We start from the raw sequence: 22,367 nt of genomic DNA, 5'->3' as shown, positions 1-22,367 counted from the left end.
CAATATTCAAGCACAACCCACTTATTTCTGAACTGTAATAGGGCACAGCATTTTGATGTGTGTCAATTTCAATGAAAAATGCAGCTTTTTGTCTCTCAGCCAGCAGTGTGCCTTTCAATTTGTAATCTGATTTTACTTTTCAGCATACTCCGTATTTCAACTGCAGAAAGGCACACGCTTTCCTTAAAACACTGTTCCTTGTGTCATCTTCAGCAAGACACATATGTTCACTCACCAGGCCCTTTCGATGTGTTAAGGTTTGCACAGGCATGTGTATGTCACCCTCTCTATTCCCATTAAAACAATGTATTTCAAGTTACAGGCCTAACCCAGCCTTTCAGTTATGTCCTTCTGGTGGTCATTAAACCCCACCTCTCCCAAATCAGTGATTATATAGAGTTTCAGGAGGAAGAAGTTCCTGCCCCTGAGGTATGTAAATGCCCCTCATGAGAGCAATTTAAGAAAGCTATAAAGAAGGGGGCTCCACTTATTACAGGAAATTAAGAAAAAGATCCTGGAATGAGGCTGCCAAAATCAGCCACCCCCGTATTTTGTAGAAAATGTATTCCGTGAAGGTGGAACAGAAAATAGTTCAGCAGACTTTATAGATTGATGCTATTCATCTGGATTTGGAAGTGTGTCTATGGCTCTGGATTACACTGTCATGAATTGAGGGGCCAAGAAGGCTGATTGGACATTGAAGCAAGCATACTCAGGAGCTCACGTGTCTTTGAAGACATTCACATATGCGTCCTATGTAGCCAGGTCAGCTCTTTGGGATTTTCTAAACTTTCCAAGGCTAAAGAGAAAGGTCTAGATTGTGTGCCTATACTGGAGACCATGCAGTCCCAAGTTGCCTTTCTATCAGATCTGGCTTGTGATTAAGCTATGGCATCTGCCAGGCTCAGACTGGCCTAAAGGGCAATGCCCGAACCAGAAATGCAAAATGCTAGTGTGGGGGCAAAGTGGTGGGCCAGTTTGATAAATTACTTCATCATGCGGCTGGTAGTTTTGATCAGCTTAACTGAATAAATAGGATTTAAAATGCACAATTTGCATTGCATTTGATCAAAATCTCCTCCTTCAGTACTAATCAAACAGTCTGCAATTGTGGGCCACTTTTACATTCGTGCCCGAGACAATTTTATGCCCCAGTCCAACCCTGGCATCTGCCCTCACTATGGAGGCCATAGCAGCTGGAAGGTGTCATCTGCATCTTCTGCATCTTTGGGATTGGCATATAGTCCTATCAGAAAACTGCTGATCTCAGAATTATTTTTTGAGGGACAGTTGTTGTTTTGCAATTCTCACAAGGATAAAGTACATCACTTATTTGAAGCAGATCAGCATGCAAAGAAAAATTGTGAAGGAAAACCGAGAATTGCAGGAATGACAGGCAGTTTCAGATGAAGAATGTGAGCAATCAAGTGGAGGGAGGAGCAGCTTTTGGCATTCATACAGGATGCAGCAAAGAGTACAACCATCCTCAGGAAAGCCCTTTCCAGCATGGTATACACAGAATTCGTGATGCCAGGCCTGTAGGGGCTCAGTTCCTGTTTTCCTAGAAAAATGAAAACCATAAAGGCGTCTGGGTCAACAGGATTGTGAATGTTGGCTACAACATACAATCTTCAGAAAAACCCTGGTCATAAAGGCTTGGTAGCAGCCCCAGGACCAAGACTTTCATCCAAACTTCAGGCCTTGGCAGTGGGGATTTAGGATTTGTTGAAGAAGAACGTGGTATCTTGGGTTTCCCAGAGGGAAAAGATACCGTTGTTTATCACTTCATCATATTCCTGGATTCAAAATGAATGGCAAATTTAAGTTGGCCCCGGATCTGAAGAGACTGAATACCTTCATTGCTTCCCAAAAATTCAAAATGGAGACGCTGCAACAAATAATCCCATTGATTAGGAACAGAACTTCCTAGGCTTTGGGATGCTTTTTTATTTGCCAATACATTCATCACTTCACCAATTCCTGAGGTTCCTAGCTGTCATTTCCAGATCAAGATCCTTCCCTTTGTACTCAAAGTAGCTCCTCGTGGTGCTGGCTCCTCTGTGCATGATAGGCGTGTTTATTTTTTTGTACCTGGACAATTGGCTAATCAGGGCTCCATCTGGTCAGTTAGTAGTGGATCATCTCAGGATTTTGTATGACATGTTGAAGAGATTGGTGCTCTTGGCCAATTAGGAAAAATCTAATAACATACCTTCACAAGATCGTCAATTCAGTGGTGCCACGTTTGGGACTGCAAAGGGCTGTGTGCTGTTACCAGAAGATCAGGTACTCAGGTTATAGACTCTGCTCCAATCCTTAATCCAGAATACATTTGCTGACTACCACGCAACTGTTGAAGCTTCAGGGTCATATGCCCTTTCACAGCATTTGTTGTGCTTTGGGTGAGACTTCATATGAGGCCTCTGATGGAATATATTCCTAGACACTAGGATCGGGAGTCCAATACCAATTTGCCAGGAGTTTGGGCAAACTCGAGGGGTGGCCTTCTATGAGAAACCTGCTGAAGGGGTTCCCTCTGCCCTGGGCCTCAGGGATACCAGCAAGCTGGGGTGGGAGGCTACCATTTTGGCCATTGCTTAGGTGAATCACCGGGGAGTACTGGCCCCTATGTCCTGAACCAGCTAATGGAAGAACTAGGACTCTTGGCGGAGCCAAACTAGATGTCCTGGCAATTGCAACACAGACTGTCTAAGCAATATATTTCAATCCTCTGTCTGGAAATAGGGTCAGGGGAAGTTTCATTATATATGCACGAGATTTGGTTATCGGATAGTGGCCCTGATTGCCTCTCCTCTGAATGCTAAAGTTCCCAGGTTTTTCTCCAGATATCCAGTCCAGTAGGAATTAATGGTTAACAACCTAACATCACAGTGGCCGATGTGCCTTTTAAATGGCTAATTTCCTCTACCTCTCATACCTAAAGATTTAGTAAAGATCAGGGGATCTAGGGCAGAAGCCATCCTAGTGGTTTCAGTTTGGTTGGGGAGATCTTTATCCCCCCTGTTGATGGCGCTTGCCACATGACCTATGCTCTCTTTGCAGTGGGGGGGTCCCTTTCTCTCAGGGGAGGATTCCTGGGATTGCAAGATGCCCATTTGGCATCTCAATATGGAAAGAGAGGGGTGGCGTACATAGGGTATGGCATCTAAGAGACCTTCCACAATTCAGAATGTCAGAAAATCCTAACACAGAAAGATATAACAAGTATTGGGGAAATACCACTGTTGGTGGTATTGCATTTACTTCAGGAATGCAGTGGGCAGATATCCAGGTGGTCAGGGAACAAGGGTCTAAACATTTGAATATATGGAGCTGGTTACCAAGATCCTTAAGAACTGCACATATTTTCGGCCCTTGGCTATCCTAGGGGTTCTGCCTTGGTACCTTCATTTGATCCTATAGTGCCGGAAGGTTCTTCCCCTTGAGTCCTTGTAGTTGTGCAGCTTGAAATGCTTGACAATGAAGGGTGTGTTTCTGGTGACCATGCCCTCGAATCATTGTTTAGAGGAGATTGGGGTCCTGTGTAGTGCCTCATTCCTTCAAGTCCTACCAGACTCAATAGTCTTAAATTGTGAGGCTCAATATATCCCCAATGTATCGTCTAAGATTCATAGAACACAGAAGGTGATCCTACTGACTATTTTCCCCCAATTCCAGCATCTCTGGATGCCCAGGAGTGGCAGTTTCTTTATGTAAAAAGGACTGTCTTAACATATTTGAATAGGACACAGGATTCCAGAGGTTCGCGCAATCTCTTTGTCCCCTTAGGAGAGGCTAATATGGGCAGAAATGCATTGGTTAAATCCATCAGCAGGTGGATATTGGAAGAGATTTATTAAGCCTAAGTGGTTACAGGTACCCCTCTTCCAGCACAGATACACAGATGCTGTACCAGAGGAATGGCGGCCTCTTGGGCAGAATCATATAGAGTGCTCATTCAGAACATTTACAGGGTGGCCACATCTGCCTACCTGAATATGTGTATACATCATTACAGCCTGAACCTAGCAGGCCATGCTGCTTCTACAATGTTTCGGTTGAGGGGAGGGGGGGTTTCAGTGGTGTGTGTGAAAAACAAGGTGCATTAATTTAAATAAAGGCGTTAGGTATTAGCAGCATCCATGGCTCTGATTAGTTCTTGGCCAATCCATCCTCGGCTTGGACATTCCTCCTAGAGTAAGTACTGGGATGAGGAAGAGGGACATCGAGGTAATGTTTGGATTACTTACAGATAATTGTTATCACTCCTAGTCCTACTTATACCTATCACAATACTTGTGACTTGTCTCTCCCACCCAAATCTGGATATCTGGTCTGCTGACTGGTTGCCCGTTTCACCTCCAGAGTCTATAGGTCCCTGGCTCCGTCGCCAGTCTTTCGCACTTGCCTCCAGGCCGCTGCACTTCGTTCAACATTTCTGCACTTTCAGCTTACGCTCCTTGAGCGGGGCAATCCTTTCTGCACTTAAACCAGGGCCTTGCTGGACCGAACTCCTTGTCACACCTCCCAGGTGTTCCCTCTACACCCTCCACGGCCCCTGCAGGCAGACCACACCACAGGGGACTACCCTGCACCCCTGGACATGTCCCGCAGGCAGCCCATCCACCATGGGCATGCCCCCCCAGCCAAGCCATATGTCACCTTGCACTAGTGATCACCAATGCATTACCCCCTTGTACCCCCACCCCCCAGCAGTGCAGGGCACCTGCCAGCAGGCCCCCACTCATGTCCCCAGGTACCCCCACCCCCCAAGCAGTGCAGGGCACCTGCCAGCAGGCCCCCACTCATGTCCCTTTGCACCCCCACCCCCCAAGCAGTGCAGGGCACATGCCAGCAGGCCCCCACTCATGTCCCCCAGCACCCCACCCCCCAGCAGTGCAGGAAACCTGCCTGCAGGCCCCCACTCATGTCCCCCAGCACCCCCACCCCCAGCAGTCAGGGGCACCTGCCTGCAGGCCCCCACTCATGTCCCACTCATGTCCCCCAGCACCCCCACCCCCCAGCAGTCAGGGGCACCTGCCAGCAGACCCCCACTCATGTCCCACTCATGTCCCCTTGCACCCCCACCCCCCAGCACTGAGGGGCACCTGCCAGCAGGCCCCCACTCATGTCCCCTTGCACCCCCAGCCGCAGCAGTGCAGGGCACCTGCCAGCAGGCCCCCACTCATGTCCCACTCATGTCCCCTTGCACCCCTACCCCCCAGCAGTGCAGGGCACCTGCCAGCAGGCCCCCACTCATGTCCCACTCATGTCCCCTTGCACCCCCACCCCTCAGCAGTGCAGGGCACCTGCCAGCAGGCCCTCACTCATGTCCCCTTGCACACACACCCCCCAAGCAGTGCAGGGCACCTGCCAGCAGGCCCCACTCATGTCCCCTTGCACCCCCACCCCCCAAGCCGTGCAGGGCACCTGCCAGCAGGCCCCCACTCATGTCCCCCAGCACCCCCACCCCCCAGCAGTGCAGGGCACCTGCCTTCTGGCCCCCACTCATGTCCCACTCATGTCCCCTTGCACCCCCACCCCCCAGCAGTGCAGGGCACCTGCCAGCAGGCCCCCACACATGTCCCCTGCACCCCCACCCCCAGCAGTGCAGGGCACCTGCCAGCAGGCCCCGACACATGTCCCCCAGCCAACACGTCATCACAATCTAGATCCCTGGCCCTTATGGCCAGCCTCCACATGCCAAAGACCCACCCAAGTATTGCATCCACCCACATAGAAATGCCAATTACATGATACAACCCCAATGGCAAGTATGTAAATGAACACATGTCCGTCACACACACACAATGGGTGCAAGTGAATGTCAAAACCCATATCATGACATGAAACCAATGAGATGATACCACAAATGGAAGTATAAAAAAATATATATTAAAGATACCATGAACGTAAATCAAATTAAACACACAACAATGGGAATAACAAAATAAATGGTTCATGTCCGATAAATAATGAAAATCAAGAAAACATAAGCAAAAGAAATCCAAAAAGAAATGTTGTCCAAAGTCACAGTTCAAAAAATCAAATCCAAGGGAAAATAAATAGTAAAAACATTTGCTCCATGGTGAACACAAAAAAATATTTAAAAAATGAATCCAATGTAGAACTATGTACAATTGAAGAATCCAGGGTCCATGAGCCCAACTTAAGAAATGAAACCTACCTAAAACTACTACCTAATAAAAAAAAACTATATACAAAAATGTGGTGCATTGTCCAAGTGGTCCAAAATAAAGAAAAAACGAAAGGAAAGCTCATACTAACTAACTAACTATTTACAAGGGCAGCGGGCAAGTCCAACGGCTCACTTGTTGATGTCCCGGGCCAGTGCATCATCGAACTCCTGCTCGATGTCCCGGAGGCGGTCCTCTTCCATGGCCTCGAGGGTTCGCAGGGACGATGACATCTGGATCTCCAGGTCACGGCGAATGGCCTCGAGGCACTCGAACCGCCTCAGGGCCCTACGCATGGAGTTCTCCGCCCTGAACATCGTGAGCCGTGCCTCTTCCGCCCGCTGCCGCTCCGTATCTATCTGCTGGCCCAACCGCTGCCACACGGAAGACACTCCCATTCCTGGGTCCTCCTGCCCTATGGCCGATGCCTGCCCCTCCGATGTTGATGGCCCCGAGCCATCATTGCTCCCACCTACAGCCTGCTCCTGCTGCTGCTGTCCATGTGCCCTGTCGGATGGTTCCTGCACATCCTCCATCTGCTGGTCTCCAGTTGTGGTGTCCACCCCTGCTGGACCGCCAACTCTCGACTGTGGCAGGGATGGGATCTCCACCAAGCTGGCTGTGTTGGTCATGCCAGGTCCACAGGGGGCCCTGGTGGAATCTGGGCCGGAAGACAATGTGGAGAATGACCGGCGCATAGCCTCCACAGAGGAGGAGAGGTTCGCCAGAGTGCGCAACACATGTAGGAACCCACCGACCAGGGCCCCTCCCAGCAGTGCCACGTCACGACGCTGCTCTTCGTGATGGCGTGCGTTCTCCGCCCAGGCAGAATGCACGTCATCATGAATGACATGCGTGCGCAATGCGACACCCACCAGGACGGATCCCATACGGTCGCGGGACCCCTCGCCCGCAGGTAGTGGAGAGGCAGGTGATATGGCACTCTCCCCTACCTGTGGACGGGCCTGGGACAGGGCCTCCCTGCTGGTGCATGATGGTGCAGTCACAGGGTCAAGGACAGCGACATGCACAGGCCCCTTCGCGGTGACCTGTGCTGCCTCCTGACCCTGGCCCTGGACTGCACCACTTGCACCAGTGGTACTACCCCCACCAGGCCCCATGTGCGGCTCAGTAGCTGGCTCCTCCTCCTCTGTGGAGACCACCAACCTAGATGTCTCCACACCGTCTTCCGCCATTGGAAGCCCCTGTGGGGGCTCACCCGGCCCTTCCGCCACAGCCGTTGTGGCAGACGCGGCACCAGCCCCCTCGCTCCCGGATGATGGTAATTCCTGGGAGGGTGGCTGCGTCGCCACCCGGTGGAGGCATCCCCGTCGCTTGGCTTCTTCACTTGACGCTGCATAGAGGGAGACATAGAACACAAGCATCAGGGTACAGTACAAAATACCCTAGACACGAAGCAATAACACATGAGTGGCACTGTCAAATGTAACTTCCTTCCTGTCTTTCCACAACACATGGGTCAATGCATGCAACACACATGCAGAAACACTCCTGCCGCCTGCAATCAACATCAACACCCATGTACAAGGGCCCCTGTAAACCAAGATGTTGCCTTCAAAGTCACATGCATCCATGGCATTTCAAAGTCAAACACACACTTCTCTTGCGCACACACACACACACACACACATGTGCACTATACATGTATATGACATCAGCACCCATTCCTCACCCCCCCTCCATGTCCAGGAACAGAGACTGGCATGCTTTCAGGTGTGCATTCTGCATAGAGGTCCCCATGTTGCATTAAAACACATGCACCATGTGGTTCACACATAACTGGTACCACATGCATGACCATGATGTCCCTGCACACACACATCCATACATGGCCTATGTCACACATACAGGCAAGTATCAGACTACCAGCACACTGCAACATGCCCTGTCTCACACAGCAATGCTTGGCCACTTACCGCTCAACTCCAGACGGGTCTGCCTCCGAAGGATCTGGCCGTGGAGCTCTGGGCCTACGCGTTCCAGGACCCTCATCTGGATGTTGCTCAGGCTGACCCGGCCCCCCTCCACGAGGTGCCGGGCCTTGTTGAGGGTCCTGGACCTGAAGTCCTCCCAGCGCTTCTTGACATGATAGAATTCGCGGACTGCCATCCCCTCCGCGTTGATGGCAGTCACGATGTCCCTCCAGATCCTGGTCCGTCCTTCCTTGTTGGCGCGTCTTGTTCCGAAGAGGGCATCATAATGTCCCAGGACATGCTCCACCAGGATTCCAACTTCGGTGGCAGTGAAGCTGGTGGCCCTCTGCCTCTCTGGCTGGGGGTTGCCAGTGGTGCCAGATGGAGATGTGCCCGACATGGCAACCCCAGAGGCAGGAGTGGGTGGGCAACTGGGTCCTGGGGCTGGGCTGTGGAGCGATGGAATCCCAGTCGGGAGTCTTCGGTTCCAGCAGGGGTGGACACAGCAACTGGACCCTTGCAGATGGCTGACGTGCAGGCACCAAATAGCAGAGCACGTGGGCAGCAGGCAGACAGGCAGCAGCAGATGGCTGGTGGGAGCGTGCTCGGGGCTCTTGGGGGCAGGAAAATGGCCTTCAGGGTAGGAGCATGGTCTTCTGTGTACATGTGGCCAGCTTGATATGGAGTAATTTGGCACGTGAAAATCTTGCACGCCAGCGTGTAATACGAGGAAAGGCCCTTAGCGCGTAAGCGCATCAGCGCACGCATCAGCGCACGTATGCGATATCATTGGACCAAAGGCCCTTAGCGCGTAAGCGTGTCTGTGACGTGACGCGCGCGGGTGTTTCCCTCATAGCACGTGATGACAGAGCACACGTGGAAAAGCTGCACGTCCAAGTGTCAGCGCGTGTAATTGGAGGAAAGGATGCGTACAAGCGTAAGTGACGTGTACGTGTGGGCCAGTTTAAAAAGTACGTGTAGAACGCCATTTTCTTGTACGTGCTTTTTGTGGAGAGCGAGTGGGTGAATTCCGTACTTCTTGTCGGTTCACACGAGATTACTTAACAGCTTTTCAAGTTCATACTCCCTGTTACCTCTGACAGCTTTCATTTTTCTACTTTTTTTTGGCCTGTTTCCTCAAACAGTGTTCACTTCTCCGTTTGTCCTGTCTCCTCAGACAGCGTACAATTCTTCTTTTGGCGGGGTTGTTTCACATTCTTATTCCAGGCAGACGGTGAGTTTCGCCCGCACTTAGCAACTGTGCTTGCCCCGTGTGTCGCACTCCCCTTCAGAGGTCATTGTAGGCTGCGTGTATTACGCGTACGCTTATTTTTGTGTTTCTGGGTGCCACAGCGTAGTGTGGGTTCATTTTTCCACGCACGTGGTCTACGAGGGGTTGCGTGCACGTTTATTTTTGTTTTTGGGCTGCCTGTGCATTGCGTGACCCGTCATCTTCCCCCAGGGGTCACAGACAGCCTTGTTAGAGCACTAGGGTACAAATTCCATCTAGTACCCTACCCCTTTGACCCCCAATTGCCCAGGACAATAGTTTACTGCTCCTCCCATACGCACAACAACATCAGTGCCATGGTTGGGAGGCGAACAAGCGGTAAGGGAGGCAAAGGTGGCCGACCTTCAAGAGGTGGACGTGGTGGGTGCGGTAGGGGATGTGGCCAGGATTTGCAGGGTGCCCCTGTACCCCCATGTGTGGAAGACCAATCAGGGGCACCCATGCCCCCCCCATGGTTGAGGGAAACGTGGCTGAGACCATCCCAGCTCAGCCCTTGTTGGACCAGGCAATTGTGGCACCTGACCTGGCACAGGATGACTCCCTGGCTGACTTCCAGGTCAGCAAGTCTAAGCCACCTGTGGCGGTGCAAGTTGTTGGCTCCAAGCCACGTGTTTCTGGGGCAGCTATGTCATCTGCTGCCCCAAGTAGGCAGGGTGGGGAGGCTGCAGGAGCAGCTGCAGCTCCATCCACCCCAGCTCTGACTCTCCCAGCCAGGACAGTGTTGGTCCTGGTCCATCATACTGATGTTCCCCCTGCCAACATCACACTTCAGACAATGCCTGCACCAAGTCCTATGGTCATTGTGCATTCGCACACTCCAACTACCCAGTCCACCGGTGTTTCTGCCCCTACTGACCAGAGCAGCGTTAGCCACTCTGGCTCCGCTCCACCTTCTAAAAAGAGGAAGAAGGGTGCTCTGGCACAACAGACTGAGACCCCAGGCACGGCTACACACTCCGGTACCTCAAGGAAGCCTTGCTTCAATAATTCGGAACTTGATGCACTTGTGGGCTATGTGTCGGCATATAGCCACAAAATGCTGTTGACTGCAGGGTGCAAGACCACACCTGGTCAACGTCAGGCACACTGGCAGATCATCGCAGACCGCATAAGTGCCCTTGGATTTGTGAGGCGCTCAGTTGGTGATTGCTACAAGCAGTGGAACGACCTGAAACGCAGAGCAAAGAAGAAGCTGGCCTCAAATCATGCCGCTACTGGCGGTGGGTCTCCACAAGAGGACAACAAACTCACTGAACATGAGTCTGTTGCTGGGACCTTCGTCACAGAGGAACAGATCCGAGGTGTGGAAGAACTACCTGAATACGAAGCATTGTCCGGTGAGTGCCCATGCGTGTGTGTGTAGTGTATGTGTATGTATTTTGGGTGACAAGTTCTGATTGAGTGCCAGGTGAGGTGTGTACTCCAGAGTGTTATGGGTCACCCATTTCCTTCCTCACATGGGATCACGTGCCTTGTATTTGGCTATGACTGCATCCCTTCTGCCCACAGTATCCTATTAGGTCCACAATTGTGCAGTTGACCTTGTACTGCCATCTTGCAACTACATTGGTCAGAATTTGTAAGTATGCCTTCAGGATAATATTTTCCACTCTCCACTTTTTTGCTAGACATTTATCAACCATATTGTGACATATGTGATATGCTTCGGTCATTGTTTACTGGCCACACTGGGGCAATGCTTTACCTGGATATGTACACAATGAGACCATTCAGGCTGATGGAGTATTGGCCAGAACAAATGTTTAGATGAGTGCCTGTTTGCATGTGGAAAATGACAGATGTTTCCTGTGATGTCAATGTGACGAAAAATAGATCAGACAACTATTACTGTATTCTTGTACCTTGCATGTGTTGCAGTGATTGGCACATGTGTACTTAGTCACATTATGCAGCATTTTTCATGTCATCATGTCCATCTCACATGGATGGGTGACAGTACTTAATCACTGACATATGGCTGTACTTGTCAAATGTACCATGGCTATGCTAAATGCCATCTGTGTGCTGCCATGTGTCATGTATGTGTATTGGACATGCCACTCACAGGCCAATGTGTGATGGCAGTGCTACCCAGCATGCAGCAAATGTGTTGCTCTCCCACATTGGTGTCATCAGTGTCTGCCTTTTGCCTCCCCTTACTACTTAGTGACAGTGCAGGCATGGGAGGGTTATAGTCATGTGGGACATGTGTGAATCATGTACTGGTTCGGTAGCTTGACAGGCCTATTTGTGTGCTATGGTGCTAATGCCTGTTTCCATTTTTTCATGTTTTTGCAGGGGATGATGCACTTGATGCTGTTGAGGTTGAGAAGATGGTGCAGACCCAGGAGGAATCCCAGGCACGACCGGGCACCAGCGGGGGAATGCAGGCCTGCAGCCTCAGGCGGTGCCAGCACAGCAAGGTGCACATCGCCTTGCCCCAAACAGGTGTGGTGCCCGTCGACGCGGTGGCCGTACGCCACCAGGCAATAGCATATGGGAGAACTCCATGTACGCTATGGCAACCCAACAGGCAGCATCAGTTGAAATGATGGCTCAGGCAATGGAGAGGGTGGCCACTTCCATTATCCCCCCTGAAAGGCAGATGGAGCAACTACAGCAGGCAACAGACTCCATTTGCCATTCACACAGGGAAGACATGTTGGCGTCCAATAGGGACCGACGGGCGGCACTGGAGACTCTGTGCCAATCCATCTCAATAGAGTCCCAGGCCCACAGGGAAGCCCTTAGCGAAGAACTCCATAACCTCAGGCAGACTCTTCTTGAGCTTGAGACTTCCGCTAATTTTAGGGCAGAACAGCGGCTGGAGCACCTCACAAGTATGCTCTCAGCTGAGATGTGGGCAACTCGGGAGGAGATCCGGGCATCCCGTCAGGTGTTGCATGGGGATCTCCGCACTATAATCCTCCAGAACGAGACCTTCCACACCCGCATGCTTGCTGCCATGGAGGACCATACCAGGGCTTTGCGTGGGCTGCCTCCCATAGCACCACCACCTCCTGATGCAGCAGCAGAGGGTCATGAGAGCGACGGCAGCAGTTCTCCCACATTGGCATTGCCGTGCAGGCCATGAGCTCATGGAGGTGTTTTTTTTCCCCAACATCCACACAGGTGGCTGTTGGTGCACACCCTGTCCTCGGACCTCCTGGGTGGCCTCCCCCCCGTCCTCCACATGGCCATTTTTGGTTTTTGATTTTTGATTTTTGAGTTTCGATTTTTGATTTTTGATTTTTGAATTTTGATTTTTGATTTTTGAAAAAAAAATTGACAGTGTGTTGCCTTGTGTGGCTCCCGTGGGCATCCACTGTATTCCGGCTGGGCACATGCAGGCTTGTCCTGAGTTTGGGTTAGATGCTTGGGTTCGTGAGACACACACCCCTCCTGCTTCCTGTTTCCATGGGCTTGCAAAGGGTGTGACCAAGTGACAGTGATGTACACAGTGACGTTGGGCTCCCATGAGCTGTGTGGGCAGTCTGCAGTCAATTCTGTGTAGACATTCCTTGTGTATATTGTTGTTGTATTGTACACTGCCTGGTGTATTAATGTATGATTTTGCTTCCATGTCTCCCTCTGAATTTGCAGGTTCATTCCTCATGTCTTCACAAGGCCGTCTACTTTGGAGATGGAGTTTATGTTGTATGCAGTACACAGACCAGTTTTGAAGGCTGCAAGACTACAGTTTGAAGGGGGCGATGTGGTGGCATATTCAGGTTGTATGACTACGACTACTTCAAATTAGTACTGTCATGTTTTAGAAATGTTTGAACTTGTCTAGATGCATTGTTTAGTTGGTAAGTATTTGGTCATGAGTGTTGTTAGTTCAACATTACTATGAGCATATTGTGTGTGGCCAGTTTCCATTAGGGACACTGTACTTTGTGACACTTGTGTCAGGTGTTTGGGATTGCTTTGTTTGCTCTCACATAGCATGACATGCCATGGTGTGTTGGGTGGCGGTGCTGGGGAGGGGTTGGGTGACATGGCACTGTTCTCATGTTGTATTTTGCAAGGGGGTCATGCATTTAGCAGCATATGTGTCTTTTGATGACACAGCATTGGTGGTGTTTCTCTAGGTAGGGATGCACACATTGTGACACTTCCAGAAGACCAATCTCAGGATGGTATGGTTGTGACAGTTGACTGTCCCTCATGTCATCATCATTGATTGTCAGCTGGTATGTGGCAGGGCTGTGTGCACTCCACAGGGGTGTGATTCTAAGTGAAGTAATTAGCCACCAGCTGTGTTCGAGCTGCCTCACCCCGTGCCCTTTCCCCTCCCATGCGCAGCGGGCATGCATGTGGTTGGGGATGTTGGGGCACCACCATGTCCACCGGCAGGCCCCGGCGTGTTGCAACGCTGTGCAGGACACATGCTGCCACTATGATCCTGCACACTACTGGGGGAGCGTATAACAGCTGCCCACCAGAACGGTCAAGGGAGCGAAAGCGTGACTTGAGCACTCTGAATGTGCGCTCCACTATGCCCCGGGTTGCAATATGGGCTGTGTTGTATCTTACCTCGGGTGGCGTGGTGGGGTTCCAAATTGGCGTCATCATGTGGGTGCTCAGAGGGTAGGCACTGTCCCCTGGGGAGGTGGTGATGGGTATCATTAGTGGGGTTGTGACATTACTCAGTATCTGGCATGCATGCAGGTGCTGTGGCATTTATACTCACCAAGCAGCCATGTATCGCCATGCCGCCTAGCTTCTAGGTCCCGGTTTAGGGTTTACATTCTGTAAATGAAACTGTCGTGGGTGGACCCTGGATAGTTGGCATATACTGAGGTGATGATTCCCTTGGCATCACATACTACCTGCACGTTGATGGAATGCCAGTGCTTGCGGTTTCTATAGATGTGCTCTGATGCCCTGGGGGACGTAGGGCCACATGGGTGCAATCAATGGCACCTAGGACTTTGGGGAATTGTGCCACCCCGTAGAAATCCTGGACGACAGCCTGCCTTTCTGCAGGTGTTCTGGGCAGGTATATGTGCCTGCGCACTGATGGGCATGCAGTCATGATGGCCAAGACCTGGTGTAGGCAGCGTGACTGCGTGGCCTGTGACACCCCCCCCCACTATGGCACTTGTCCGCTGAAATGATCCGGTGGCCAAAAAGTGCAGTACATTGAGGACCTTCTCCAGGGGGCTGAGTGCTTGGGAGCAGAGGGTGGGTGATGTGAGGTCATCCTCCCACTCACTGACCAGGTCGAATATTATGTGAGGTGGAAACCTGTACCTCCCATACACCTGGTCATAAGGCATGCCAAAAAAGGCTGGTTCTGGGTGTGAACATTCTGGGCCTGACTATCCTCCTCCTCCTCCTGCGGTATCCCACGACCACTGCTGCTAGGAACGGTATGTTCATCCTGGCATCTGAGCTTGCTTGTTGTTTGTGTGCACTTTTATGCTACGCGGGTCCACGTACGCCTGCTTCCTGCTGGCGTACGTGTTTCCAGATTAGCGCGTCTTTTTTGGCGCGTGCGTGTGGGCGTTCCGCGCATTTGCCTCCTGTACTTCCCCGCCCACCCCTGAAGTACACGTACCCCGCTCACCCAGGCACAATCGCGTGTGAAACTTCCCGCGCACCCACGAAATACACGCCATTGTTCACACAGCGGGTGTCCGTGTTTGTCGCGTACCCCTTTGCACGTCATTTGTCCTAGAGGGCCACAGTATGGGAAATTCATCAGAGCTGTATATACGTGCTTTTTGATAGCGCACATTTTTTTAATGCGAAGGGACACTACCGCCTGCCTTCGTGTGGCGGACATGTGTTGATGTACATAGTTGACTTTTGGTTTGTGTCATGGAATCGCCATTTCCATGCTGGGGGGTGGAGGTGCAGGGGGACATGAGTGGGACATGAGTGGGGGCCTGCTGGCAGGTGCCCTGCACTGCTGGGGGGTGGGGGTGCAGGGGGACATGAGTGGGGGCCTGCTGGCAGGGGCCCCTGACTGCTGGGGGGTGGGGGTGCTGGGGGACATGAGTGGGGGCCTGCTGGCAGGTGCCCCTGACTGCTGGGGGGTGGGGGTGCAGGGGGACATGAGTGGGACATGAGTGGGGGCCTGCTGGCAGGGGCCCCTGACTGCTGGGGGGTGGGGTGCAGGGGGACATGAGTGGGACATGAGTGGGGGCCTGCTGGCAGGGGCCCCTGACTGCTGGGGGGTGGGGGTGCTGGGGGACATGAGTGGGGGCCTGCTGGCAGGTGCCCTGCACTGCTGGGGGGTGGGGGTGCAGAGGGACATGAGTGGGACATGAGTGGGGGCCTGCTGGCAGGTGCCCTTGACTGCTGGGGGGTGGGGGTGCAGGGAGACATGAGTGGGACATGAGTGGGGGCCTGCTGGCAGGGGCCCCTGACTGCTGGGGTGTGGGTGTACAAGGGGACATGAGTGGGGGCCTGCTGGCAGGTGCCCCTGACTGCTGGGGGGTGGGGGTGCAGGGGGACATGAGTGGGGGCCTGCTGGCAAAGGCCCCTGACTGCTGGGGGGTGGGGGTGCAAGGGGACATGAGTGGGGGCCTGCTGGCAGGTGCCCCTGACTGCTGGGGGGTGAGGGTGCAGGGGGACATGTGTGGGACATGAGTGGGGGCCTGCTGTCAGATGCACCTGACTGCTGGGGGGTGGGGGTGCAGGGGGACATGAGTGGGGGCCTGCTGTCAGGTGCACCTGACTGCTGGGGGGTGGGGGTGCAGGGGGACATGAGTGGGGGCCTGCTGGCAGGTGCCCCTGACTGCTGGGGGGTGGGGGTGCAGGGGGACATGAGTGGGACATGAGTGGGGGCCTGTTGGCAGGGGCCCCTGACTGCTGGGGGGTGGGGGTGCTGGGGGACATGAGTGGGGGCCTGCTGGCAGGGGCCCCTGACTGCTGGGGGGTGGGGGTGCAAGGGGACATGAGTGGGGGCCTGCTGGCAGGGGCCCCTGACTGCTGGGGGTGCAGCGGACATGAGTGGGGGCCTGCTGGCAGGTGCACCGGACTGCTGGGGTTTGGGGGTGCAGGGGGACATGAGTGGGACATGCGTGGGGGCCTGCTGGCAGGGGCCCCTGACTGCTGGAGGGTTGGGGTGCAAGGGGACATGAGTTGTTGATCATATTGCAAGGTGACATGTGACTTGGCTGGGGGGCATGCCCATGGTGGATGGGCTGCCTGCGGGACATGGCCAGGGGTGCAGGGTAGTCCCCTGTGGTGTGGGCTGCCTGCAGGGGTCGTGGAGGGGGTAGAGGGGACACCTGGGGGGACCCACACTGCCAATTCACGTGTAGGACTCCCTGCGCACCCCCGAAGTACACGTTCCCTGCTCTGACAGCAAAATCGTGTGTGAAACTTCCCGTGCACCCCTGAAATACACGTACCCAGGCCAATTGTGTGTGAAACTTCCCGCGCACCCCAGATTTACACGTACCCCGCTCGCCCAAGGCCAATCGTGTGTGAAACTTCATGCAAACCCCTGAAATACACGTACCCCGCTCGCCCAAGGCCTATCGCGTGTGAAACTTCACGCGAACCCATGAAATACACGTACCCGCTCCCCCAGGACCAATCGCGCGTAGGACTTCCCGTGCACCCCCGAAATACATGCACACGCTATTTTTCACACAGCGGGTGTCAGTGTTTGTCGCGTACCCCTTTGCACATCATTTGTCCTAGGGGGCCACAGTATGGGACATTCATCATGGCTTTATATATGTCCTTTTTGTTAGCGCACATTTTGGTGCACATTTCTTTCATGCGCAGGGACGCTACCGCCTGCCTTCGTTTGGCGGACGTGGTTAGGCCTGTGCGCGTCTTTGCCTGTGCGCTGGTTTGCCCTATTCGATTCCATGAATACATGTTGTAGGCGAGCGTGTGGGCGTTCCGCGTACTTGCCTCCTGTACTTCCACCGTGACGCCCACATTTTCACGCGTTGTTCCCCATTCCGCGTGTCACGCCCCGTGTTACGCCTACATTTGTTGTGTGTGCCATGCTATGTGCGCTTTCGCTGTGCGCTTAGCGCACGTGGTTTGAAGACATGTGCACCAGCGTGCGCCACGCAGTATTTTGGCGCACATCCTGGAATTTCCTCACGCATGGACTTCCATGAATCGCTGTGCGCGGGTTTCGCTGCGATTTTTTCGCACTGGCACTGCGATTTGCGCGCTTTCGCACGCTTGCGCTGAAAATTTCAGCGCACATTATTTCCATGAATGGACCTGTTAATCTGTTTTTCATAGATAATGGGACTCATTACGACCCTGGCAGAAGACCATGGTGCTATTAGCACCATGGTCCATGCCGGTAAGTTACCGACTCCGCCATGGAGAAAGGGGAAATTACCAGCCCATTACAAGGTTGGCGGGGCGGTAATTCCCCCTTCCTCCATGGCCCTTCCCCATTCCCATTTTTGCCCCATAGGGCTCAATGAGAATGGGGAAGGCGCTAAGTACGGTGCCGCAAATTGCGGCATCGTAATTAGCACCAAGGTCCCTTTGCGGGTCCCTACATTAACGGCTGGTCTACACCAGCCGTTAAGGTCGGGTCCCGCAAAGGGACCTCGTAATTAGGCGCTAATAGGTTAACGGCGCCGCAGCCTTTTACGGCGCCGTTAACCCATTAGCGCCTGGGTCATAATGAAGCCCAATGTCCATGCAGATTATTAGTTTACACCCTCTTTTGAATGTGATCCAAAAAACAGCATTTGGTAATTCGCCCATCATTGTCCTCCTGAACCTTCTCTTTTAATCTCTTGATGTCAGCCGTGTATATAATTTCATTCACTGTTTGGCCAACGTGAGTTCCTGGCGCATTGGAATTTCTGAGAGGATAGGTTCCTGGAATTGGGTCAACTGAACATTGGCGAATAGGTTCAGGATATTGTTGAATTTGTTTACCTTTTTCCTCATGAGTTGAGTTTACTCTAGAAACTCGTGAGAGCAGTGATCGAGTTTCTTCCTGTGGAGGCTTCTGTTCCCATGGGCAAATGAGAAGTCACATTAGCTTAACCTGACTTTTTCTGTAATGCCAGTTATGACCATTTAAGACTGCTGAGACCTTGCAACCTGATAACAAATGTTCAGAGAGACCCCGAGCAATAACGCTACTGAATGCGGCTATTAAGTTACGATTACATTTTGCAGCAATCGCAAACCTGGACCAAAATCCACAACAACAAGCTCGTTAGACCAAATCCTCCTCACAGACACTCTCCTCTCATATCGCCATGCTCGCTCTCTATTTTACACCAACACACAATTAGAGCACAGCTTCACCCCTCTATCAATTTCGGCCTAGCTGCTCACATACGAACAATACTTCATAAAAACCTCAACACTCTGATACAACGCAGCTATAACCCTCAAAATCGGGTTAGCTGCACACATACGCATCCTACATAGGCCCAAGGCAGCCTGAAGCCAGTCCTGGTGATTATCCTCCAGAATGCACACATTTAACTGATTCAAATACCACCTCACCTAATGCCTGGATGCAGCTGCCATCAGACAATCGCTCCAGATGCACACATAATCGGTGCACTCAAGCACTCTATGATACCTTACTCACTCATCTGACCAGGACTACGGTCCCCGATGGCGCTCAACCTACCAGCGCTTCCAGGTCATAACAATGATATATAGAGCGCTATATAAATGCCATATAACAACATAACATAACATAACATAACATAACATAACATAACACAACATAAGAGCAAAGGGAAATTACATGAGTGCTTACCAGTGAGGCTGAGAGTTCTCAGAAACCTCTGGACCTCTTTTGCTCACATATTAGTTACTTGGTATGTTTAATGCAAGTTCAAGGGTATGACTGTTCAAGTAATGTTGTTCTTAATTTGATTTAGCTCCTTCTATAAACCAAGAGGTCGTTCCACATATTGTTACAGCGCTGGCATGTAATAAATAGGGGCAGTGTTGCAATGTAACTTCATTTACAGGATTATAGTAAATCGGCAGTGAAAGTCACAGATGGCCTATGATGCCTTCTGGATTGCATTTGGCATACTCCCCTATCTCCGAGCTGGCTGAAAGTAAGGTTTTAGGTGCTGTTGATCCCAATAGGAATTTATCTTTACCCATTAATATCTCAAATGTATTGTTGAGTTTCAGAACATTTGGATATAGGACATGCCCTTCATCATTATCAAAGTTTTGCAAATGTACCTTGCTCTTATCCATGCTTTATGTGATGGTTTGTGATGTTAATATTGGTAAACTTTTGTCGTGAAGACTAGCACCAGCAGTAAAGACCTCAACAAGGTTTGGTGGAAGATCCAAATATTCAAAGGAATATAGTTTGCAGAGCTGGATTAGCTCTTGTATTCTTAGTTGAAAAATTACTTTAGCTGGAACAATGTAATTCTTTCAAACCACTTGATTGTGGTAACTCAGGGATTCTACTAATTCTGTGGAATCCCACATGAGGCAAAGATCTCTGCTAGGAGTTTTAGATTCAGTCCAAATGGGGATGTACGTGGGATTGCTTCAATGGAAGAGGACCTGTATTACCTCCAATCTGTTTTAAACTAGAATTTCCTAGTTTGGTTCTAGTTTGTTTCTGATTACTAGGAGCCTTATTGAGGTCCATCAGGAGTAATTCCATTATTACTTCAATCAATACGTTATCCTCAGGTATTGGTTGCATGAGCCAAGAGTGTTTGCTCTGTCTAACATGTACAGGAGAGACATTGGGCATTGCTTTACTTTTGCCCATAACACAGTCAAAAGGTAAATAACTGGGCAAATATAAGAGCAAATGTTAAATAAGCTTTGCCAACAAAAATTTATGTGAAAGTGGTATGGGCCTAATAAAAAATATTTGAAAAACAATTTACAAATCAGTGGGCCTCATTATGAGGAAGGCGGTAGGGGGTTAACAGGGCGGGTAGAGGTGCCAGCCCCGCTAACCCCCACCGCCGCATTACGAGGTTTGCTCGCAGGACCCGGTAAGGACGCCTGGTAAAACCAGGCATCCTTAGCGGGTCCAGTGAGCAGACCAGGATGCAAACAACGGGCCCGTTATTAACGGGCCCGTTGATTGCACCCTCCCCATTCCCATTGAGCCCTATGGGGGCTCGAATGGGAATAGGGATGTACAGGGTCTGGGTTCGGAATGGCCAAGCGTTTTCCCATTCCAGGAACCCGGACCCGGTACCCGGAATGGGGGTAGCCATGCCGCAAATAGCGGCATGGTTACCTCCTTCCTCGTAATGAGGCCCACTATATATAAAAATACTCTCAATATCCCCTTCATTGCTCCTTGCGGTGTCAACACCTTTAGCCACACAATTTTCCCAGGCCACAGGTACACCAGTCAGTGTGGCTAAAAAGCCTAATAAAAGAGCCCCCTGAACCACTGGGCACCAACCAAACTCCAAAAGATGTTATGGTCAGGCAAAGCAACAGGCAGGCAGGATCACAATGCTGCTGCAGGAGAAGTCAACACGACTCAAAGCCGCACCTGACACTAAGCCGCCTCTACACATGATGCCTGTTTCTGGGCGTGGGAGAGATAAGACAAAAGGGGTAAAAGAGGGTACCTGCCTCTCCAGAATACTTGAGAAAGTGAAGCAAGAGAGGGTATGCAAACGGGTAGGCAAGCAGTGCTTCCTGGTCTTCCATGGGCTCTCAGCTCCTGGCGCCTTACTCATTGATACAATGGGCTAGGAGCTACAAGGGTGCAGGAGGGCTGCAAGGAGAGCAGGGGCAGGGGCTATGAAGACACTGCTGTCCCTGCTCTAGCTAGCAGATCTGTTATTTGTGGAAGTGGCATCTCAAGCCACACCTCTCCCCTCCACATGAAGGTGCCACTTCTGAGAAAGTTAATGTTGTTAATGGACATTCATAATGTTGTGGAATATAGACTCTTCAACCTGAGTTGACACTCAATAGATACTAAAGTATGCAACCCTGGGGAAGCAATGCGATTTCATTGTGATCTATAGACTAGCAGGCCGATTCATGGAATTAATGTGTGCCGAAAATTCCGGCGCAGAGGTGCCAAAACGTGCGATTTGCAGTAAAAGTGCGAAAATCGCAGTGCATCTGCGAAAATCGCAGAAAAACCAGCGCACATCGATTCATGGAAGTCCGTGCGTGAGAAAAATATTGGATGTGCGCTGAAAAAGTGCGCGGCGCACGCTGGCGCACTGGTCATCCAACGGCGTGCGCCACGGCCGCTGCGAAATCGCACAAAGCGCGGCACACATTACAAAAGTAGGCGGAACACGGGGCGTAACACTCGGAATGGGGAACAACGCGTGAAAATATGGGCGTCACGGGGGAAATACAGGAGGCAAGTGCGCGGAACGCCCACACGCTCGCCTACAACTCGTATTCATGGAATCGAATAGGGCAAACCAGCGCACGGTCAAAGACGCGCACAGGCCCAAACAAGTACGCCACAAGAAAGCAGGCGGTAGTGTCCCTGCGCCTGAAATAAATGTGCGCCAAAATGTGCGCTAACAAAAAGCACCCATATACAGCTATGATGAATGATCCAAACTGTGGCCCTCTAGGACAAATGAGGTGCAAAGGGGTACCGACAAACACGGACACCCGCTGTGTGAAAACATTTCGTGTGCGTGTATTACGGGGTTCACGGGACGTTCCACACGCGATTGGCCTGGGCACGTGTATTCTGGGGTGCGCGGGAAGTTTCACACGCAAATTTGCAGGGTACGTGTATTTCGGTGTGCGCGTGAAGTTCCACACGCAATTTCAGCAGGGTACGTGTACTCTGGGTGCGCGGGAAATTCCACACGCGAATCCAGCAGCCTACGTGTATTTCGGGGGTGCCGGGGAGTCCCACACGTGAATTGGCCATGTGGGTCCTCCCAGCTGTTCCCTCTACACCCTCCACGGCCCCTGCAGGCGGCCCACACAACAGGGGACTACCCTGCACCCCTGCACATGTCCCGCAAGCAGCCCATCCAC

General features: G+C 51.7%; 1 pseudogene; it reads left to right on the top strand.

The window, feature by feature from the left end:
• Window positions 1-22,367, top strand: part of LOC138487433 (dynein beta chain, ciliary-like) — a 350,938-nt pseudogene that overhangs the window by 166,145 nt on the left and 162,426 nt on the right.

Source organism: Ambystoma mexicanum, chromosome 9 (assembly GCF_040938575.1).
Source record: "Ambystoma mexicanum isolate Mex_15411 chromosome 9, UKY_AmexF1_1, whole genome shotgun sequence".
Classification (NCBI taxonomy): Eukaryota; Metazoa; Chordata; class Amphibia; order Caudata; family Ambystomatidae; genus Ambystoma; species Ambystoma mexicanum.
Note: the sequence above shows the minus strand (reverse complement) of the source record. Positions and strands in the feature narration are given on the sequence as shown.